The sequence below is a fragment of the Anolis carolinensis genome, chromosome 1 (assembly GCF_035594765.1).
Source record: "Anolis carolinensis isolate JA03-04 chromosome 1, rAnoCar3.1.pri, whole genome shotgun sequence".
Classification (NCBI taxonomy): Eukaryota; Metazoa; Chordata; class Lepidosauria; order Squamata; family Dactyloidae; genus Anolis; species Anolis carolinensis.
In genome coordinates, this window is record NC_085841.1 from 115,127,598 (window position 1) to 115,150,587 (window position 22,990).

Sequence of the window (22,990 nt, forward strand, 5' to 3'; positions counted from 1 at the left end):
GTCCCTGGCAGACACACACACACGCAGCCCTGGAGGTGTTTGAGACTGGGGAAGGCAAGGCACAAAGGCAACCTTTTATTTCCCCCGAAGGAGTTGTATTTTGAACAGCAAAGTATGGGATATGCAACTCTTTCCCAAAGCGTCCCTGGCAGACACACACACATGCAGCCCTGGAGGTGTTTGAGACTGGGGAAGGCAAGGCACAAAGGCAAGCTTTTATTTCCCCCGAAGGAGTTGTATTTTGAACAGCAAAGTATGGGATATGCAACTCTTTCCCAAAGCGTCCCTGGCAGACACACACACGCAGCCCTGGAGGTGTTTGAGACTGGGGAAGGCAAGGCACAAAGGCAACCTTTTATTTCCCCCGAAGGAGTTGTATTTTGAACAGCAAAGTATGGGATATGCAACTCTTTCCCAAAGCGTCCCTGGCAGACACACACACACGCAGCCCTGGAGGTGTTTGAGACTGGGGAAGGCAAGGCACAAAGGCAACCTTTTATTTCCCCCGAAGGAGTTGTATTTTGAACAGCAAAGTATGGGATATGCAACTCTTTCCCAAAGCGTCCCTGGCAGACACACACACACACGCAGCCCTGGAGGTGTTTGAGACTGGGGAAGGCAAGGCACAAAGGCAAGCTTTTATTTCCCCCGAAGGAGTTGTATTTTGAACAGCAAAGTATGGGATATGCAACTCTTTCCCAAAGCGTCCCTGGCAGACACACACACACGCAGCCCTGGAGGTGTTTGAGACTGGGGAAGGCAAGGCACAAAGGCAACCTTTTATTTCCCCCGAAGGAGTTGTATTTTGAACAGCAAAGTATGGGATATGCAACTCTTTCCCAAAGCGTCCCTGGCAGACACACACACACGCAGCCCTGGAGGTGTTTGAGACTGGGGAAGGCAAGGCACAAAGGCAACCTTTTATTTCCCCCGAAGGAGTTGTATTTTGAACAGCAAAGTATGGGATATGCAACTCTTTCCCAAAGCGTCCCTGGCAGACACACACACACGCAGCCCTGGAGGTGTTTGAGACTGGGGAAGGCAAGGCACAAAGGCAACCTTTTATTTCCCCCGAAGGAGTTGTATTTTGAACAGCAAAGTATGGGATATGCAACTCTTTCCCAAAGCGTCCCTGGCAGACACACACACACGCAGCCCTGGAGGTGTTTGAGACTGGGGAAGGCAAGGCACAAAGGCAACCTTTTATTTCCCCCGAAGGAGTTGTATTTTGAACAGCAAAGTATGGGATATGCAACTCTTTCCCAAAGCGTCCCTGGCAGACACACACACACGCAGCCCTGGAGGTGTTTGAGACTGGGGAAGGCAAGGCACAAAGGCAACCTTTTATTTCCCCCAAAGGAGTTGTATTTTGAACAGCAAAGTATGGGATATGCAACTCTTTCCCAAAGCGTCCCTGGCAGACACACACACACACACAGCCCTGGAGGTGTTTGAGACTGGGGAAGGCAAGGCACAAAGGCAAGCTTTTATTTCCCCCGAAGGAGTTGTATTTTGAACAGCAAAGTATGGGATATGCAACTCTTTCCCAAAGCGTCCCTGGCAGACACACACACACGCAGCCCTGGAGGTGTTTGAGACTGGGGAAGGCAAGGCACAAAGGCAACCTTTTATTTCCCCCGAAGGAGTTGTATTTTGAACAGCAAAGTATGGGATATGCAACTCTTTCCCAAAGCGTCCCTGGCAGACACACACACACGCAGCCCTGGAGGTGTTTGAGACTGGGGAAGGCAAGGCACAAAGGCAACCTTTTATTTCCCCCGAAGGAGTTGTATTTTGAACAGCAAAGTATGGGATATGCAACTCTTTCCCAAAGCGTCCCTGGCAGACACACACACACGCAGCCCTGGAGGTGTTTGAGACTGGGGAAGGCAAGGCACAAAGGCAACCTTTTATTTCCCCCGAAGGAGTTGTATTTTGAACAGCAAAGTATGGGATATGCAACTCTTTCCCAAAGCGTCCCTGGCAGACACACACACACACGCAGCCCTGGAGGTGTTTGAGACTGGGGAAGGCAAGGCACAAAGGCAACCTTTTATTTCCCCCGAAGGAGTTGTATTTTGAACAGGAAAAACACCCACAGGACAGCCCTTTGCAACAACAAAAGAAATAGAAAGACCTAAGACCCACACCACCAAACTCAGCCACAGACCACCCCACCTTTTCTCCTGTCTTGGTCTTCACACAGCCATGCTGTGACGCAGCAATGTTTCCTGCCTGCCTGCACCAAAATCTAATCTACCCTTCCACCCTCTCCAAAATTCCCAGTGCGACTGAGCCACGAGGCGTGTGCACGCTGTTTTCATTAAGCACGTCCTACCAGCCCCTCCCCCTGGTTAAACGTGCTCTCTGATTGGCTACAAGGTGCAAACAACACACTAGATTGCCCCAGTGGACTTAAAAAAGTTTGGATGATTTGACAAAGCATTTTTTAAAAACGAAAAAAAAGGCGCCATTACGGAAAACGGCCAATCGCGGTTCGAAACCGCGATATCCAGGCGTGTGGACAACCAAGATTCAATATTGCTTCAAAAAAACCGAAAATAACGAATCAATAACGGTAAACGGGGAAAACGAATTATTTGAGCAAGCCTAGTATATACAGTATATCCTAGCTTCAATGCCTCACTTGAATCCCACTTCATTCACACACAGAGCCCTTCCACACAGCCCTATATCCCAGAATATCAAGGCAGAAAATCCCAAAATATCTGCTTTGAACTGGGTTATCTGAGGCCACACTCAGATAATGTGGGATTTTCTGCCTTGATATTCTGGGATATAGGGCTGTGTGGAAGGGCCCCTAGTCAAATCTGAACTCAAATTGGTGTTGAAAGCCACAAAGCCCCCACTCCCCAAAGTCAGTCTGGTACAAAAGGGCATTTCTGGCATGTCCATAGGACCACCATGACTGCACTCCCCCTCCTTCCTGGCATGTGCAAACTTATCCACGAATAGCCTTTCTTGATTTCCATTCACTCTTACCTTGCATGTCCATTGGATGGCCATCCAATTACCTTCCTGTTCCACGTTATAGGTGAATGAGAGCAGGAACTTTAAATATTGTAGCTTAAACTGACTGGTTGTCTTTCTCTTTGTTTCTCTCTCCACTGGAGGGATTTAGATTTTATTTTATTTTGTTTAGTGTGGGGACAGACCTCTTCCATCCTTCCTCCATGTATTGCCTGCTTGCCCAAACCTGAAATTACAAATCACCTGTCCAACTTGCATCCTGTTTCGCAGCCGTTGGCACACTATCCCCTCTTTCCATCTTTACCCTCCATCAAAACTCTATATCATTATCATAAAAGGCTAGAACCTCCTGGACTGTATAGGTTTTAACTTGGAGCTGAGGTATCATTTACGACAGGGATGTCAAATCCCTTTTTCATTGAGGGCCACATCAGCTTTATGTCTGCCTATAAAGGCAATTGAATCTATGGATGTAGAATCTGGGGATATAGAAGGCAACTATAATTTTTTTTTACATAGTGGTTTATTTTTTACCCAGATTGGGTCCCCAGATGTTATTGAACGACAACTCCCGGCACTTTTGATTATCTGCTATGCAGACAGGATAATGGAAACTGCAACCCAACAACACTTGTGGCTCTAGGATTGAGGAAAGATTAAAGGACATCTTAAAGTAAAAAAATCTTATCCACAAGCCTTGTATCAAAAATTCACACCCCACTATCCTGAAAAACAGAACCAAACTACTGCCTTTTAGATGTACCACAATTCCCATCAGCTTTAGTCATTATCTAATAGAGGAGTTATAGTCCAGCATAAAAGGACATGGTAGGTCAGATGCGGCCCATGGGCCTTGAGTTTGACACATGTGATTTACGAAATCTACATATATAGAAAGCCCTATCTGATCCCTTTTCTGTACTCCCTTAATTTCCAATGAGACATAGGGCCCAATCCTCCCTCTACCCATCTGATCCACTTATAGTGTGAGATACTGTCCTCCAGTGAACACAAAATCTCGCATTTTTGGAATTATTGTAAAAAAATTGGAAAGACCAGGCTTGTTGAATATCTAGGTAACCAACTTATCCTCTCCTCAACCCTGATTCCATTTTGACCCTGAATGGGGGCACAAGACATATATGTAGAAAAGCCACTTTCCCCTAAAATTGCAGAATATCAACTGATTTTTTTAAAATCATATTTAAGCCTAAAAGAATCACTTTTACTTTAAAAACAGATGAACACCTTGTGTTCCAGCAGCAGGACAGACGTGAATATGGATTTTTCTGCAGGACCCAGCATCAGTTGTTCATTACTATATAACAATCTATTTCTTGACCCAACATCAAACAAGTGCTACTGCAATACAGCAGCAAGCATGAAAGGATCTCCTGATGGTTTTTTGCATTCCGCTTTTCATATTCACAATCCTATTAACTCTGCAAGAGAACTGAATATCAACAGCCTAACCCACAGATTTCTAGCTATTACTATTAAAGAGAAGATTCTGAATAGTCACAATATAGTAATGAAAGCTGCTCCGTCTTTTTTTGTGTGTGTGCGCGCAAGGAAACAGATTGAAAAGTGGCTAAAGGAGATATTGGCACTAGATTATTAAATTAAAAATAAGCCATCAAATTGATAATGATTATCATATTTAATGGTTACCCAAAAGGACTAGATAATAGGCATGTCTGATAGATGAAAAAAAATGTTTCAATTCTCGTTTCTAAAGTAGGGGGCGCTGGTGCTTCGATATAGAAAGTATTTCCGAATTTTTCACCCCAAAATTTTGGATGTTTCTGAAAATTCGTAATGATTCTAAATGTTTCTAAAATGGCGGATGCGCATGCGCAATCGCCAAAAAAAAGGAACCCGGGGGGACTTTTACAGGGCTCTCCTGCCCTCATTTCTTGAGCTATTCTCATCAAATTTGGTACAGTGGGAGAACACCTTCAACACTCTTAGCTCAACAAATTGCAGAACGTTTCCTGTCTCCTATGATATTTGGTGAATTTTCATACCTTCTTATAATACACTGGACCAGTGACCACGCCAAGCAATGCCCTGGCAAGGAGTGGAAAGATACTTTGAAAACTATAAATTCCCTTGCTATATTTGTAAGCAAGAACTCTGGAAATCAGTGGTGTCTCTGGCTATGTGATCCCACAAGCCTGAAAGGCAATGCCTTCTTAATGAAATAGACTACTGATTCTGCAAAGGTATGCTATGATCAAGCAAGAGCTATTCTTAATGAAATTGAAAGCTAGATATTTTTTTTAATAATATGGGAAAAAAATAACCCTGGAATTCACCGCTCTAAATAGCTGAGTGCTACCCAAAATTAACACACTCACAAGAGAAGGAACCAGCAACAAAACCCTAACCCTTTCTCCAAACCCTTCTGCAGGAACAGCCAGACCGGGCCCCTTCACCCTCTCTTTCCCTCAAGACACGAGGCTTGCTTGTTCTCCGTTTGCAGACCACCACCCTCTCCACGCAAAACCCAGCCCAGAATGGCTCGCCCGGGCTACACAATGGGCTTTTATGGCAATCTTCCATGTGGACGCAGAGGACCTTTGCATCCATCGTAGAAGCTTCTGATTGGATGGGGAGCAGCAGCCATGTTAGGCTGCGCTAAGCTCCCATTCAAGGTAGGTTGCAGAAACAAAAAATTTAAAAAATATATTTTTAAAAAATTGGGGGGGGGATTAACGAAACATTAAGAGACAATTAGAGAACTGGCCAACAATGGTTCAAATTACATTGCTGGTTGCACTGTGAGACAACGTCTCGGACTGCATCTCAAAAAGCGAGAACAATCCGATATAAATCCGATATAAGATTCAAAATGATTTTTTGGACATACCTACTAGATAAGGGGTGGCCAACCCATTGCACACATGCCATTAGTGGCATGCAGACACTTTCTAAGTGGCATGTGCATTTGTCACTAGGTAAATTTAATAGTATGTTAAACATATTGACTTATCATCACAAAGTTACATTTCATTCATGTTGTTACTATTGTAGTTTTCTCTGTTTCTGCTAAAGCAGTTATTCCTCCTAGGGAGCCAGTGCATAGGCCCACAACATTATTGCTTCTCAGCCTTTTGGCTAAGATCAAGTGTAGTAACATTATCAATAGATGCTTGAGAAACAAAGCATGGCAACATGATTCTGAGAATTTTGTGCTTTTTTCATTCCTGTGTCATTCATAGAATCATCCCCTCCATTTTCGCTCATGCTATCAGCTTGGAGTAGGAGCTATGGCTGGTGTGCAAGAGCCTGTATGTATGCCACACCAAGCTCATAATACAAAAGGTTTTTCTATTATGTCCTTGGTAAAAAATAGGTACCATTCAGCACTCACTGATCAGCATCTCAAAAATGTGTTGCTCCTGGCAGCAGCATCTACAAACCCCAACACTGAAGAATTGGTGAACAGAAAAGAAATTCAAACACCTCATTAAGAATTAAAACTGTTTAATTTTATGTAAATGGCCACATAATCAGACACTTGTGGAATGAATTGTTTATTTGTATTTTTGAATACTGGTTCTTAAATTATTAATATCAAACTGATGTGCTTTTCAGTAAATACATGTTATGAAAATTGTTTTAAGTTTGTTTCAAATATAAAGTATTTTTCTCATTTTAAAATTGTTTTATTTTGATTATACAGAAATAATTGGAACCACATATCTTCAGGTAACTGCATTGAGGCTGAGTGAATGGCACATTCAAAACTCTGCACAGAAAAAGTGGCACATGGTGAACCGCAGATTGGCCACCCTTGAACTAGATACTCTCCTGGATATTTCAAAAAGGTTATTGTATACGCAACTGTTTAGAAAGGTTACTTTTTTGAACTATTCATATTAGAATATGTTGACTGTGAGATTCTGAGACTTGTAGTTCAAAATTCAACTTTTCCGAGCTGTGATCTACACTGTAGTTAATAATGAAAACCTCTGTGTGTGACTGAGGCTAGATCAGTGTTTGCTGCCAAATCTAGCCCCCTATGATGAGGTTGTGTCTTAAAAAATCACTGTACACATCTTAGACATTCATGAGATTATTTCAAAATAGGTAATCTTTGGTATGTGTTGCCAATGAAGATGGAGTAGTTCCTCTTCATCTGTATCATGCTATTCATCTAATCCTGACAAACTAGGTACATTTGCAGCTTGAGGCAAAACCCATGATATCTCCACCCTATCATCCAAGTCAAGGTGCATAGTACCAAAAAGGTCTAGATTTTATGGATTAATATCAATTAGAGCAGACTGCATGAATCAGTTATTAGTGGTGAGTCAACACTTAGGTAAATCCTATTAAACTTATTATTACACTCTAGTTGTAAGCCACCTTGAGTCCCTTCGGGTGAGAAAGGCAGGGTAGAAATGAAGTAAGTAAGTAAGTAAATACTCTGACTGGGAATGATAATGCAATTCAAGCCATAGCCAGCCAAGTTATTTTGACACCTAATGCAGAAAACCTCCAAAGAATCTCTCTTGTACTCGCTGATATAATAATAGCAAAATAAACAATTAGCTATTTACTGCCCTTTCATGATGTCCAAAATCTGCTGCCTGTTCACCTCATCAGACGGCTGGAGGCAGAAGGAGATAGCGGCGGTCCGCTTTGCCGCGTGGGAAATCCAGTGCTCCACACCTTGCCAGGAGGGCGATCACGTGGGGGGAAGTGTGCAGCGTGTATGGTGTAATCACCTTCCCCCATAGATTGGGCAACACGGGAAGCCTCCTGTGTAGTGAGGGCAGTGGTGGCATGCTGGTTCCGCCCCTCTACACCCATGGAGCCGGCACAACGTAGTTTGATGGGAGCCGACTGGCTCCGTGGGTGACCGGGGCTAGATTAGTGTTTGCTGCTGAATCTAGCCCCATATGATGAGGTTGTGTCTTGCTCTACCAAATGCTAGGACAGACCTTGGCCTCATGAGAATGGAGACATGCCTGTATACAGTAGAGTCTCACTTATCCAACACTCGCTTATCCAACGTTTTGGATTATCCAACGCATTTTTGTAGTCAATGTTTTCAATATATCATGATACCTTGGTGCTAAATTCGTAAATACAATAATTACTACATAGTATTACTGCATATTGAACTACTTTTTCTGCCAAATTTGTTGTCTAACATGATGTTTTGGTGCTTCATTTGTAAAATCATAACCTAATTTGACGTTTAACAGGCTTCTCCTTAATGTCTCCTTATTATCCAACATATTTGCTTATCCGGCCCGTTTATGTTGGATAAGTGAGACTCTACTGTACTTGGAAATTGTTCATAACTAAAACAGCATTGACGTCTTATAAAGTCTCTTCTTTCATTAAAATATAGTTCTAATAGAAGCATTGTGCTGCTGCTGCTGAGTCAGCCATTTGAGATCACTTTATTTAGGCAATCATCTTTGACACTTTTAGCAAACTAAACCTGAGTCAGCCTATAAATTAAAGTACTATTATTATCAGACCAAATTTAAGTAATATCTCAGCATTTTGATACATGACATTCTTTTCCTTATTTTGTTTTCTTTGAAAATGCGCCAATTCCCCATTGCTGCTTCCTCCTTCTCTTGCTGTTTTTGTGGATTGGTGACATGATCTGATAGATGTGTTCTAGTCTCAAGCTTCTTGCATTTATTGATCCATTTTACTGCCTTAAAACCAAAACAAGATCTTTAACTTTATAAAAGATTGTTCTCCCATATGTAGTGCTCTGTTTATCTCTATTAACTTTGTAAATAACTGCCCCTCTCTGTGGATTGTACTTTCAGAGCTTATTGTTTGGAAGAATACCGGCACTGAACCAGGTGAAACAAGTACTTTGGATTTAAAAAGAAGAAGCTTCTAAAGAAAAAGAGGGTATGATAAATCCATATTGAACAAAAAAGTGAAGAGTTGGGATCTTTGCATGACCCCACATTTCCGTGGGCTTGATAACATCAGGGATATTGCTATCTCCCTTGGCATCACTGCATCCAAGGCTGAAATATCAGATTTTAGACAGTGACCTAGCTGCATTAGTCCTTTCACCTATGTCTGTTTATACATTCAGTGAGTATAGTTGAGATGTGTGTGGCAAGGTTTTAGAATTTATGTTCAAGAGGTCCTGGTTTTGTTTTTTGTTAATCTCTAACCTTTACAGAAGCTCTATGTTAATGGGAATGCATTTTGTTTAGGAAGATGGAAAGGTGTGAAGCACTTCATTAGTGGCTTGCAGTATTTGGCACATGAGTATTATTTGTTGTTCAGTTTATGGTCTTGATTGTTTCTCTTTCATATTGTTTCAGCATATATTATTATATGATACTATTCATCTCAGGAAAATAATAATAATAATAATAATAATAATAATAATAATAATAATAATAATACAAACTTTATTTTTATACCCTGCCTCTATCTCCCCAAAGGGGACTCAGGGCGGCTTACATGGGGCCTGCTTGGTTAAGACTGATCACAACTGGATTATTCTGGAAAAGGCAATGATATAGAGCAGACATCATCAAAATGTGGTCCTCCAGCTGTTTAGGTCTCCAATTCCCAGAATTTCTGGCCATTGAAAAACCTGGCTGGAAGTTAGACTGCCCAAAACAGCTGGATGGCAGCAATTTGAGGATACCTGATATAGATATTCAATACGTTGGAGTCAGAATTCCTTTGGCATAGGGCTGCACTTTGAATGGGAACCTCCAATCTATTTCCTTCCTTGACCCTGCCAAAGCTCACTCCATGCAGCCAGGGGTTAGTGAGGAGAAGGCAGGGAATTCTGGTTGAAACCTCGCAGCACTACATATGTACATCCCATTGATCTTCAAGAAGGGAAAAAAGAATGACCCAAACAATTACCGTCCGGTCAGCCTCACATCGATACCAGGCAAGATTCTGGAAAAGATAATTAAGGAAGTGGTCTGCGAACACTTAGAAACAAATGCGGTCATTGCTAATAGTCAATACGGATTTACCAAAAACAAGTCATGCCAGACTAATCTGATCTCTTTTTTCGATAGTTACGAATTGGGTCGATACAGGGAATGCTGTGGATGTAGCGTACCTGGATTTCAGTAAGGCCTTCGACAATGTCCCCCACGACCTTCTGGCAAACAAACTAGTAAAATGTGGGCTAGACAAAACTACGGTTAGGTGGATCTGTAATTGGCTAAGCGAACGAACTCAAAGGGTGCTCACCAATGCGTCGTCTTCATCATGGAAAGAAGTGACAAGTGGAGTGCCGCAGGGCTCCGTCCTGGGCCCGGTTCTGTTCAACATCTTTATTAACGATTTAGACGAAGGGTTAGAAGGCACGATCATCAAGTTTGCAGACGACACCAAACTGGGAGGGATAGCTAACACTCCAGAAGACAGGAGCAGAATTCAAAACGATCTTGATAGACTAGAGAGATGGGCCGAAACTAACAAAATGAAGTTCAACAGGGACAAATTCTGCCTTGGTCAGACCACACCTGGAATGCTGTGTCCAATTTTGGGCACCGCAGTTGAAGGGAGATGTTGACAAGCTGGAAAGCGTCCAGAGGAGGGCGACTAAAATGATTAAGGGTCTGGAGAACAAGCCCTATGAGGAGGGGCTTAAAGAGCTTGGCATGTTTAGCCTGCAGAAGAAAAGGCTGAGAAGAGACATGATAGCCATGTACAAATACGTGAAGGGAAGTCATAGGGAGGAGGGAGCAAGCTTGTTTTCTGCTGCCCTGCAGACTAGGACACGGAACAATGTCTTCAAACTACAGGAAAGGAGATTCCACCTGAACATCAGGAAGAACTTCCTCACTGTGAGAGCTGTTCGACAGTGGAACTCTCTCCCCCGGACTGTGGTGGAGGCTCCTTCTTTGGAGGCTTTTAAGCAGAGGCTGGATGGCCATCTGTCAGGGGTGCTTTGAATGCGATTTCCTGCTTCTTAGCGGGGGGTTGGATTGGATGGCCCATGAGGTCTCTTCCAACTCTACTATTCTATGATTCTATGATCAAGTGGGTTGGATTTTGAAGTGTGTATTATAAATATATCAGCACCATCAAATAGCTTCCATTCCAGTCACCAAATTAAGCTTGCATGTTGTCAGTGTTACCTAAAGGTTGCAAAGTAGATGGCCAGCAAGTACCATTGCCTCTCATATTTTGAGTCCCAGTTTCGGGGAAAGGGTAATGTATAAATAAATTTCACCATCACAACTATCACCTTTCTTCTCTGTCTGATAGCATCAATCAACATTCAAAAGAGAGCCATAGTAGAACAAAAAGAAAATGAAAAAAATGAGGGAGACTGTACATACCCCATGGACTGAGGTCGTTGCCTCAGTTTATACCTGCTTGTTGAGACAGTGCTCGCTATAATGTTTGCAGTAAATCCATTTCTTGATTGAGGCCCAGTATGGCCCCTTCCACACAGCTGTATAAAATCCACACTTAACTGGATTATATGGCAGTTTGGACTCAGATAATCCAGTTTAATTGAGTCCCCTCGGGGAGATAGGCCAGCCTATATATAAAGTACAGCAGAGTCTCGCTTATCCAACCTTCTCTCATCCAACGTTCTGTATTATCCAACACAGTCTGCCTTTTAGTAGTCAATGTTTTTGTAGTCAATGTTTTCAATACATTGCAATGTTTTGGTGCTAAATTCGTAAAGGCAGTAATTACTACATAACATTACTGTGTATTGAACTGCTTTTTCTGTTAATTTGTTGTATTTTAGTGCTTAACTTGTAAAATCATAACATTATTTGACGTTTAATAGTTTTTTCCTTAATCCCTCCTTATTATCCAACATTTTCATTTATCCAATGTTCTGCCAGCCTGTTTATGCTAGATAAGCAAGACTCTACTGTATATTATTATTATCATTATTATTATTATTACAGATATTGTGTATTATGTGCCTTCATATTCTGGATTATATGGCTGTGTGGAAGGGCCCTATGTTAGAATGTCCCCAGATGGATATAGATAATCCACCCCAGATTTCCTATTGTGTGTCTGGGAAAGCTAGAAGAGTTGTGGCCCTGGACATGGAAAGAGCAACAGAACAATAAAACTTCCTTCTAAGGACTCTATCCCATGGGGGCAGGGGGGGGGGTAATATTACCGTGGCATATACAGTAGTTCTGTAGGGTTACAAAGCACATAATTCTGTTTGTCATTCCTTACCATATGTTGTTCTTTCTTGCCTTTCCCCCCAAAAATAATCAATTCTCAGATTTATCTCACCAATAAGTACAGTTCCATACCCTCCTCCATTTTTGAAAAAAAGAAAACTGAGAAAACACAGAACGGAGGCACTGATTTACATTGACAGCACTTCATTGCAGAAGTCTGAAAAACTATCAGTACAGACAGAAAAAACAAAGATATTTTGAAATGTCGGTATTCCTAACAATTACATTAAATTAAAACAATGGTTTCCAACCTATTTTTGACCAGGGACCACTTTGACCAGGGATCACTCTCCAACTTTAGTATCCAAAGGGTTACAAATCAGTTTTTGGTCAACTTAAGATTCAGTTTAGTTATTTGGGGTGCTGATTCAGAAAATTACATTGGATAGACCACATCAGCTCTAGTTTCTGATACAGAACATATGCTATCCAGTAATCGCCATCTGCTTGCCCACAGATAAACATATTTACTAAGCCTCAGCACTATAAGAGGGTTTTGCGAGGTCAGTTGCTCTAATTGCAACGGTGTAGTAATGGTGAGGCTGTGGACCATATTTTAGTTTTTGAGGACCACTGGTGGTCCATGGACCACAGGTTGGGAACCACTGATTTAAAAGAATTATGATGCCAGGCTCATGAAGCAGGATTTGGGGAGAGAAATGTCAAATGGTTGGTAGGGGACTGCCCACAAGAACAAACCTTATTCCCCATCACTGAAGCGATTCAACCCGGGGAAATATGACAGCTCCTATCCCACGTGGTTTTGGGCATTTTCTCTAGTTATATCCCGGTTCCTGAGTCCAGAAGATGATCTCAGTTGGTCTTCTCCCCCCTCCATCTCTTTGGACTGTTTCAGACTTTTCCCTAATGAAGCATGACAGAGCTAACAAGAAGTTACCCTGCGCCGTAGGAAGGGCTCCATCATAAATCAATGGATTCTAAGTGGGGTGTGGGAGTGTGGAGTAAAGTCCTAGGTATCTGAGGATCCAATATTCTTACTCCCAAGAATTTCACAGGACCACTCTTCTAACAAATAAAAACCACACTCACTAGATTGGTTAATTTCACAAACTGGCTTGATTTTTCAGTGCCACCAATTAATCCATCATTTCTGTGATCTGTTCTCATTTTTCTATGAAGTACATCACACCTGGCACACAACAAAGCTCATTTTTAAACCTCACATCAGAATCCACAGCCAGAATATATGTGGGATTCTGAGAGTAGAAGGAGCAATTTTTGGAAAAACTGCAATCATGCCTCCCTTAAGTGGTGGCAAAGAAAAGCCATGCTATTTTTCCTGGAAGCAGATGACATCTGAACAAAGTCTTAGTGTGTTCATTTACACCTCAGGGTGTTTTTCACCACCCAGTTTTTTACAACAACAAAAAAATGTCAGCAGCTCTTGTCAAGAAATACTGTACCAGGAAAACGCTTACCACTTTTATCCAGCAAGGATGTTACTCACACAGCAGAAGTCTACAGCACTGTATGAAATCTGCTCTTGGTGGTTGCAGCTGTTCTCAGATATATCCAAATATCAGAGGAACACGTTTAGAATTGTTTTTGCCTCAAGATCACCTGGAAACCATCTGGCTGTTACCATTATAATCTGGGATGCTTAAAAGTACGTCTACCAGAAATCACCCTAGAAAACCTCAGCTTATCTACATATACCAGGACATTTGAGTAAATGAGGCTGAATACTATACCAATTATTGCATTTGGACTGATAAGTGGCTTACAGGATATTAATGGGGAACTAATGCTGTTGTGTAGACATTGTGCACTTAGAAGCAGGGTTTTGATAGAAAATGGCTAAATGGGTAACAAGCTGGGCAGAGAGCATGATGGCTTGCGGAACAGTAATCATATGATAAATTGATTGAAAAATACATTGTCTCTGATCAGAGGTTTCATGTTGTGCAGCCAGAGGTCTGAGTGAACACCTTTGTCATCAGCATTAATGAATGGCTAACGGCTCTCTGCAAATGAATCTATTTGTGCACATTGAGTTATCCCTCCCCTGAAGTATGTACATGAAGAACAACTTTTAGGCAAGCTTCTTAAGCAATTTCTAAAATGTATTCTTATGTCTGTACATTACATTCTTGATTTTTACACCATCTTTCTCCCAAAACTGAGACTCAAGGTGGCCCAAGAAAGATTAAATAATAGGTACAAATAAATGTGAGAGCTAGCATGTATAGTGGTTTGAATATTGAACTATAACTCTGAGAGGAAAGCATTTCAATCCCCACTGAGCCAGAGAAACCCCAGTAGATGGCCATGGGCAAGTCATGCTCTCTTCATCTTTAAAGAAGGCAAAGGCAAACATCCTTTAATGACTACATCTTAACAAGAGTACCTTATGAAATATTTGTCAAAAGTCAGAGCTGACTTATTTGTATTAATTGATTTTCAATATTTCTGTAACCACCAACCTAATTTCATGAGATATTGGGACACACAAGAGTCGGGGCATGCAATAGATATGATGATCACAATTTTCTAGCAGATTTGTATGGGAAGAGGAGGTTGACATCAAGTCATTTAGGGCTTTTTACGTAAACACCTTCACCTTGAATTGAGTTCGGAAGCAAATTGGAATCCAGTGCAGTTTTTGCAGACTGGTATTAATGGTTTCTAAAATGCTCACCTGACATCAGTGTAGCTGCTGCATGTTGCATTATTTTATGTAGCTCCTTAACATTTTTCAAGGGCAGCCTCAGGTGGAGCACATTACAGTAGTCTAATCAAAGGCACATAACAATAGCAACAGAAGTAAAACACTATTTTGAAAACTGCTTGTGACATGCAGAAGTGATTGAGCTTTTCCAGGGTGCTACAGTGGTGACAAAGGAAAACAGAGAAAAATCTAGGTCTCCAAGTAACCTATCCTATATACTCATGTAGAAGTCAACCTCGGGTATATGTTGAAGGCAGGCTTTGTGAACAAAATTATAGATTTTGAAATGACGCTAGCATAAATTGAGGGTCATTTCTCTTTTTTTGCTCCCTCAGAAGAGCCTAAAATAATCAATGGCCACCGCCACCACTACTATTTTCCTGCCCAGGCATTCAAAAGGACCACACGTAGAGAAGGTGATGGTGGTCAGTGCTTTTTTAAAGGCTTTTTTGGGATGAACTAAGCCTTGTCACATGCCACTCTAATAAAGATGGGAATGGGTCCTTTTAAAAAAAGAATTACTGTAAAATTTGTACACCAACCTGTGAATAAATCAACCCAAGTTTTTTGGTTCAATTTTTGACTAAAATTTATAGACTTATACATGAGTATATACTGTATTTCTCCAGTGTTTCATTTTTTCATGGTTACTGCCCCATGGCTTTTAATATCCAGTCACCTCATTCCATGTTGATAAAGTCATTATGGTTTTGTCCATGGACCCCTTGCTTTAAAAGGGAAGTTTCTGGCTCAGTGAGTGACATTTCCTAATTTTTCCTGGATGTGGCATGATATGTATCATATAATAAAATATTCATGGCATCAATTTAGGAAGACAGAGAGTGTAAGACTGAAGTGTAAAACACCTTGCACCACCTTTGCAGAAATGAAGTATGCAGTCATCATCACGAAAAAAACAAACAGAAAACCAAAATTCCTATCGAGGGCTGTATAGAATAAGGCTTTCCCAGTGCAACTCCATAGCAAAGTGGGATGAACTGAGGCAGCCAGACTGGTGGACAAGGGTGGCAGACTGAACCTCCATATCATTCTGGAACTGTTGGACTCCGTGAGGGAACATTTCTGTAAGGAGGAATGGAGACCTCCTTCTACAAGCCAGGAAAGAGTGCAGTTCTTAAGGCAAACCTAAAAATTTGCATGGATGAAGCCTCAATGAGCATATATAAGTTTTATTCACTCACCTTTGATAAAAGTTTTCTTCAGACTGTCTCCTTTAAATTATTGTCACCAACCTTTAAAGAAATTGTCTCTTATAAATGTGAATGTGCCACAGCTTCTCCCATGAGATGAACCTGACCAATTTTGATGTGACCTTTTACATTTTTCATTATTGATTTATCCAAAGACCTTCCTCCACATGCTGGCAAGCAGAAATTTTCCTATTCTAATTTTTGCCTCTTGGTTTTGTGAAAAGTGCTCTGCCTCAGATATATATGCCCTACTATGAGGTCTGAAGAAATGAAAAGAAAATGAATAGTAGCCTCTTTACAGACAGGTTGTCCAATTTGGAAACCATTAGCAACTTAAGAGATTTCTTAAACATCTTTCCCTCAGGAGCTGGAAGGTTGCTCTCATCTTGTCACAGAGACAAATTGCTGGTGGTCTATTTCATCCTTCTAAATACCATTTTATTTTATCATTCTACACCATTCTTCCATTATCTGTCTCATGAAATCCTAGTCTTGCCTATCTTTTTTGATATTGAAAGTGGTCTGTCTCGATTTACACTATATCAACTATGTAAATCAGCACATTTCCAGCAACTTGATTTTTCTTTGTGATCTGGGTAGGACAATTTGTTCAGCCTCCTACCTGGAAGTGTAATTTAAGCAGATTCTTTTGTGAGAGTATTGAAAGACTACTTTAATTTCCATATATGAGAGAAGCCCATCCTTTGCCTCATCTCATCTCTGAACCTTTCTCAGCATAAGATTTATTCTGTGGTGATAATAGCCCTGTGCACATTTTTATAGTGTTTGTTATGATAATACAAGAGAGTTTGAAATTTAGGGACATTCTCATTCTGGAAATGAACTAAGCAAGCAGGAGATGGCATTTGGCAAGCTCGTTAAACAGGGACACTCCAGTTTTGGTGATCTTTTAGTGGCAAAGAAATGGGAGAGAAACATTGGCAAGAGAGATGTGGGAAGACAGTCTATTTCAAAATAGTTGTTGTAGTCAGTGCCCAACACTTTGGACAGTACAAAATATTTGCCTCAGATGGTTGTAATTTGTAGACATTATATTTTAAAAAATCTGTTAAAAGGTTGAAAACTTCCAAATTCCATACCATCCCTTTTGAGTTGTTTGGTACTGTGGTTTAAGTACGCATACTTAGATGCACAAGAATCAGTTTAGTGTAGTGGTTTGAGGGTTGGACTGTGTCTTGGAAAACAGGATTTGAATCCCTGCTCAGCCATGGAATCCCATCGAGTGATCTTGGGCAAATCACACTCTCAAACAAACAGCTGCTAAACTGCTGCATTTGTTCGTTATGGTAAAGCTGAGACATTTCTGTTTTATATATTAAAGAAACGTATTAAAATTGGTGAAATCTGATTGGTTGTAAGAGGAACATGCTACAGTCATTTGGGGGTCCCTTGAACAGAATGCGGAAGAGAGCACTCACCCATGTCCTTCTCTATTCCAAACCCTATCCTATCCTCATAGCTCTATGCCCTGGGGATTCTTCATCCCATCCAACTCTACTTAATGGGATACTAGTATAACAGGGCTATTCTGTGATCTGTAGTTGAAGCTGGCAATAAGGATGCCAGTGATGTACTAGTTGTCCCTTGGTATGTAAGAGTTGAAATACATAGAGGCAATCCCTGTTGTTGTCTCTGATAATATATTCTCATTCTTAACCTGACCGAGAATATCGAGGAAGGCGATGAGAAAGGTTACATTACAGGGACAGTTTTTGTGGACCTTATGGCAGCCTATGACATTGTACAACATAAGAAAACGCTGCATAAAGTCTACCATATCACCCAGGACTATGACTTTACAAAAACTATCCAGACCCTCCTAGAAAACCACAGCTTCTATGTGGAGTCTCAGAGCAGGAAAAGAAGATGGAGGAGGCAAAATGATGGTCTACCTCAAGGCAACGTTCTTGCACCAACCTTGCTTAACATTTTTACTAACGATCAGCCATAGTCACTACTCACAAAGCGCTTTATATATGCTGATGACTTTGGCTTAACAACACAAGTAAAATACTTTGAAACAGTTGAAAACCAACTTACTAATGCCTTGAGAGATCTCTCCAGCTACTACAAAGAGAACCACCTGAAGCCTAACCCTGCCAAGACACAAGTATGTGCTTTCCCCCTACGTAATCATGAAGCCAACAGGAAATTGAAAGTTACCTGAGAAGGCCAGTAGCTCGAACATTGCTCCCACCCTAGATATCACCTTAAATTGAACATTAACATTTAGGAAACACTTTGCGAACACCAAGCACAAAGTAGCTGCACGCAATAACATCCTGCAAAAACTTACTGATAGTGTCTGGAATGCAGACCCAAAATTAATGAGAACATTAACCCTGGCCTTGTCTTACTCAGTTGCTGTGTATCCCTGCTCTGTTTGGCACATGTCTGCTCACACAAAGCAAGTGAATATAGCACTGAATGAGACATGTAGAATAATCATAGGATGTCTTAAACCTACACCTGCTGATAGACTTTATAAGCTAGCTGGCATTGTCCCCTCCCCCATATAAGAGAAATAAGGTTGAACACTGTGATAGCCACCCACTGCATGGGTATCAGCCTCCTCCCAGTAGACTGAAATCTAGGAAAAGCTTCATGAGAACCACCAGTCCTCTTCATGTTCCCCCAGCAACAGCAAGAGTATCCTCTGGGCAGCTAAACCAGGAAATCCCAAATGTAAGTCCCCCTGCCCAATGAGGCCTCTAGGGGCAAACCAAGAATGGGCAATTTGGAAATCCCCGGACAGACTCAGAAGTGGTTTTGGGAGATCAAAAGACAACCTGGCAAAATGGCACTATCTAGAACAGTGGTTCTCAACCTGGGGTCCCCAGGTGTTTTATTGGTTTTCAATTCCCAGAAATCCTAACAGCTGGTAAACTGGCTGGGATTTCTGGGTGTTGTAGGCCAAAAACATCTGGGAACCCCAGGTTGAGAACTACTTAGAAGAATCCTCCACTTTATGTGACTGTGGAGCAGAACAAACAACTCACCACCTGTATGCTTGCCCATAATACCCTGCCTCATGCATAGAGGAAGAACTGTTTAAAGCTGCAAACAATGTAGTCGCTGTTGCCCGTTTTTGGTCTAAAATTATTTAGCTGCTTGTGCTTCCTTTATTTTATCACTTTTATACTTATTTATTTATGCAATGCTTTTGACACAAAATAAATAAATAAAATATACCTTGATCAGAGGTAAGAACAGAGAGTACCATTTTTCCCCAAAAGGGAAATGTGTCTGGAAAGCAAGGCTTCCTAAACTTAAACAAGAGCTGTAGGAATGCTCCCACTATTGGTACTTGCAACTGGGTGTTGGATTTGTCTCCAAGGACTTTCCCATGTATTTGACCAATTAAGGAAGAATGGTAATTTTACAGTGAAAAGTGATAGTTCCTTCTCCCCCATGGGTGACTGCTCAAACATTATAGCATTTCTCTGCTATGAAGCTACTTTATCCCAGTGTCTCTATGAAGAACAAGAAATGACATTTTGGAGATCTGTGGCATGTCAGGACCAATAACCAGCCTTTCCTGCCATAGTGTTGTCTAAAGACCTCAGGAGGCAGAGATGGTGCAGCAGATTGAAGTGGAGAAAAGCCGCCCTGAGTCCCTTTGGGTGAGAAGGGCGGGATATAAATGTTGTAAATAAATAAATAAATGGGCTTGCCATGTTGACTGAGGATGATAGGAGTTGTAGTCTGCCCATCTAGAAGCCATTTAATTTTGAAAGGCTGGAGCATATTATAAAATCAGCAATTCAGGCTGCGTACAAAACTGCTTCCTTTGTATCTGTCAAAGCTGCCGTGTTTTTTCTTTGTTCGTTGTTTTGTATGCATTGGATGTGTACATCTCGTTCTTCTACCATTTGTTCTTTGAGCATCAACAAATATGTTCAACAGTTTGAAAGACACAGATGAAGATCCAGTCCCTGAACCAAAATGGCCCTAACAGAAGAGCACAATGTAACCACATGGGAAGTTAATTATACATTTCCTCCCTCTTCATGTTGTTTAGATTCTTAACAATGTGCATGACTGATAACTTGAATCTTGTTACAGCAGCATTCATTGCACCTAGAGAAACAAACAGTTTGTATATTTTTCTCAAAATATGCATCTGTTCAACAAATGCATGGGCATTCAAGCATAAGTGGCATTTCTACTGTGAGCAGTTGATCACAAAATTAGGGCACAGGTGTGCAAACCTTGCCGTCAGGCATGTAGCCGGGGGGGGGGGGGAGGGGCTTGAGGGGCTTCATCTCCCCCCCCCCGAAATTCTCAGGGTGGTCCGCAAGAAGGCCTTACATTTATTATTTAAACTGGTTTGCTAGGGCAAATCCTCTCTCACTCAGACTCAGCCCCCATCCCCCCACCCCCACCCCGAACCAAAATCTCAGCTTCTCTCGAACCAAAACCCTGGCTACGGGCCTGCTTGCTGTCTGTATCTTTTGGGAGTTCAGTTAGGGTAACCCAGGGGCAAACCAAGAATGGGCAACTTGGAAGTCCCTGAACAGACTCAGAAGTGGAGTGGGCAGATCTAAAGACAACTTGGCAAGGTGGCACTACCTGGAGGAATCTTCCACCTTGTGTGACTGTGGAGCAGAACAAACAACTCCGCATATGTATGCTTGCCCACAATGTCCTGCCTCATGCACGGAGGAGGAGTTGTTTAAAGCTATGGACAATGCGGTTGCTGTTGCCCGTTTTTGGTCTAAAACTATCTAGTTGCTTGTGATTTCCTTTTTTTTTCCTCATCATTTTAAAATGTATTTGTTATGCAATGCTTTTGACACAAAATAAATAAAAGGGAGTGCAGTTTCCATAATCACTTCCCAATGATCACACTCAAAAATATCTGGAGCTCTCCATTCTTGAGAAAGGATACATAACTTAAATGATGTATAGTCTAATCAGGCCTGTAGCCAGGATTTTGGTTCGGGAGGGGCTGGGATCTTGGTTCGGGAAGGGGGGGGGCTGAGTCTGGGTGAGAGAGGATCTACCCTAGCAAACCTTTTGTATCATTATCCCAATACCCCCATGCATATGGGATATATTGAGCATGGTGATCAGATCATGATATGAATAAACATAACAGTTTAAATAATAAATGTAAGGCCTTTTCGTGGACCACCTTGAGAATTTCGGGGGGGGGGGGGTGAAGCCCCTCAAGCCCCTCCCCCCAGCTACATGCCTGAGTCTAATGTATATCTATTTGAACATACAGCCTTTCTAACCCTCTAATGAATTAATCCACCATGGGAGTGCATAAGCAAGCTATCTCATGTAGAAGACTGGCATTCCCCTCTATCCGTCATGTGTCAGGGACTGTTGTGAAATTTGTACCTACTGAATATAGCTCTTCTTTCCTTTCTTTCTTGAAAGCTTGTCACAAACTGGTATCTATTGGCTCACAGACTTGGGCCAATCTGTAAATCACCACGTTGAGTAGCCTCATCTATGTTGTACTGGCTACAGCAGAACTGATCAATGAATGTGGCACAAATGCACTGCGGCTTCTAGGAAAGCTCTTGTGAAGTCAGTACCAGGTTATCCTATTGACACTGGCTAACACATTTAATGGGCATCTCAAGCAAATCCAGAAATTTGCACTAGCACAAAGCTCTACAACGAAAGAGGAACAAAGGAAGTGGTAGAAGGTTGTCTCACACAAGGAAGTATTAAAAGACTGTTTGACAGACACAAAGAAATTATAATGCTAAAATTACACTTTACTTGCAATGGTAACATCCTGTGGAATCCTGAGACTTTAGAGTACTGAGGGGCATTCAAAATTCTCAGCCAGACAGCTTCAAATTCTTCTCTAAACCACAAATCCTGAGATTCTATAGGAAGCAGCCATGGCAGTTAGAATGATCATATTGCTAACTGTGTAGTCTGAACAGATCCAGAAAGATTTTCCTGAACCTTTCGCTCTCTTCTTCTGTTTAACTTCATACAGAACTGTGTAAGTACTATATTATCTGTTCACTAGCTCTCCTGTGAGTAGTCTATGATGGTTCCTAGCCATGGAGTTCTGTCTGAGCTCCTGCCCATTGTGGGCACCGCTGATGACATCAGAACAAGGCATCCGCACAAGAAAAGTGTGATCTCCCCCTCCTCCTTTCTGATTGCTCAGGCTCCTTATTCTGACATTAGCACAGTTACCTGAAATAGTCAGGAGCTCAAATGAAGCTCTCTATACAGATAGGAATGTCAGGGGCAGCGACACTGAGAGAGGGAGATACTGACTCTCCCAGCAGAGCAGATGCACTCGTGAACAATAGATATGGGGCTATTCCATGATATATTTACATAAGACTAAAATACACAGTGTATATGAACCCTGTATAAGCCCGTGCAGAAAGATTTCAATCAAAATTCTGAATGAATGAAAGATGTAAATGCTTTGCACACCTTGTGAAAAGAAAGTGAAGTGGTACCAACCCTAATCTGCCAAGATGGAGAAGCCAATGGAAATTAATGTATTTATTTTCCATACCCTTCAGCTACCTCCTTATAGTATGTAGCTACTTTGGAAAATGCATAAAGCTTTCTGAGACTTGCTCATTAGTGTTTTATTTTAGAGGGTTCCATTGTGAATTACAGCATAATTTGAGAGGTGAAATGACATTTTGTTTAGAGGTCTAAGTTCTCAGTGGTTTTTTTTTTTTAAATTGAAAACATTGACTTGCATAAGACACTTACCATAATGTGGAATTGATAGGTACATTGTTCCTCTCAGGCATTTTGCATATTTTAATTTATAAGGCAAATCCAAATGGATGCCAGTGTGCTTGAAAATGATTTCACCTCCGCCCTCACTCATTTTCATCCACAATATAGTACTTCAATCAAAAAGACATCAATTCGAAAAG

General features: G+C 41.4%; 1 pseudogene; it reads left to right on the top strand.

The window, feature by feature from the left end:
- Positions 1-6,091: 6,091 nt before the first annotated feature.
- LOC134295756 (U2 spliceosomal RNA) lies at positions 6,092-6,227 on the top strand (annotated as a pseudogene).
- Positions 6,228-22,990: the final 16,763 nt, after the last annotated feature.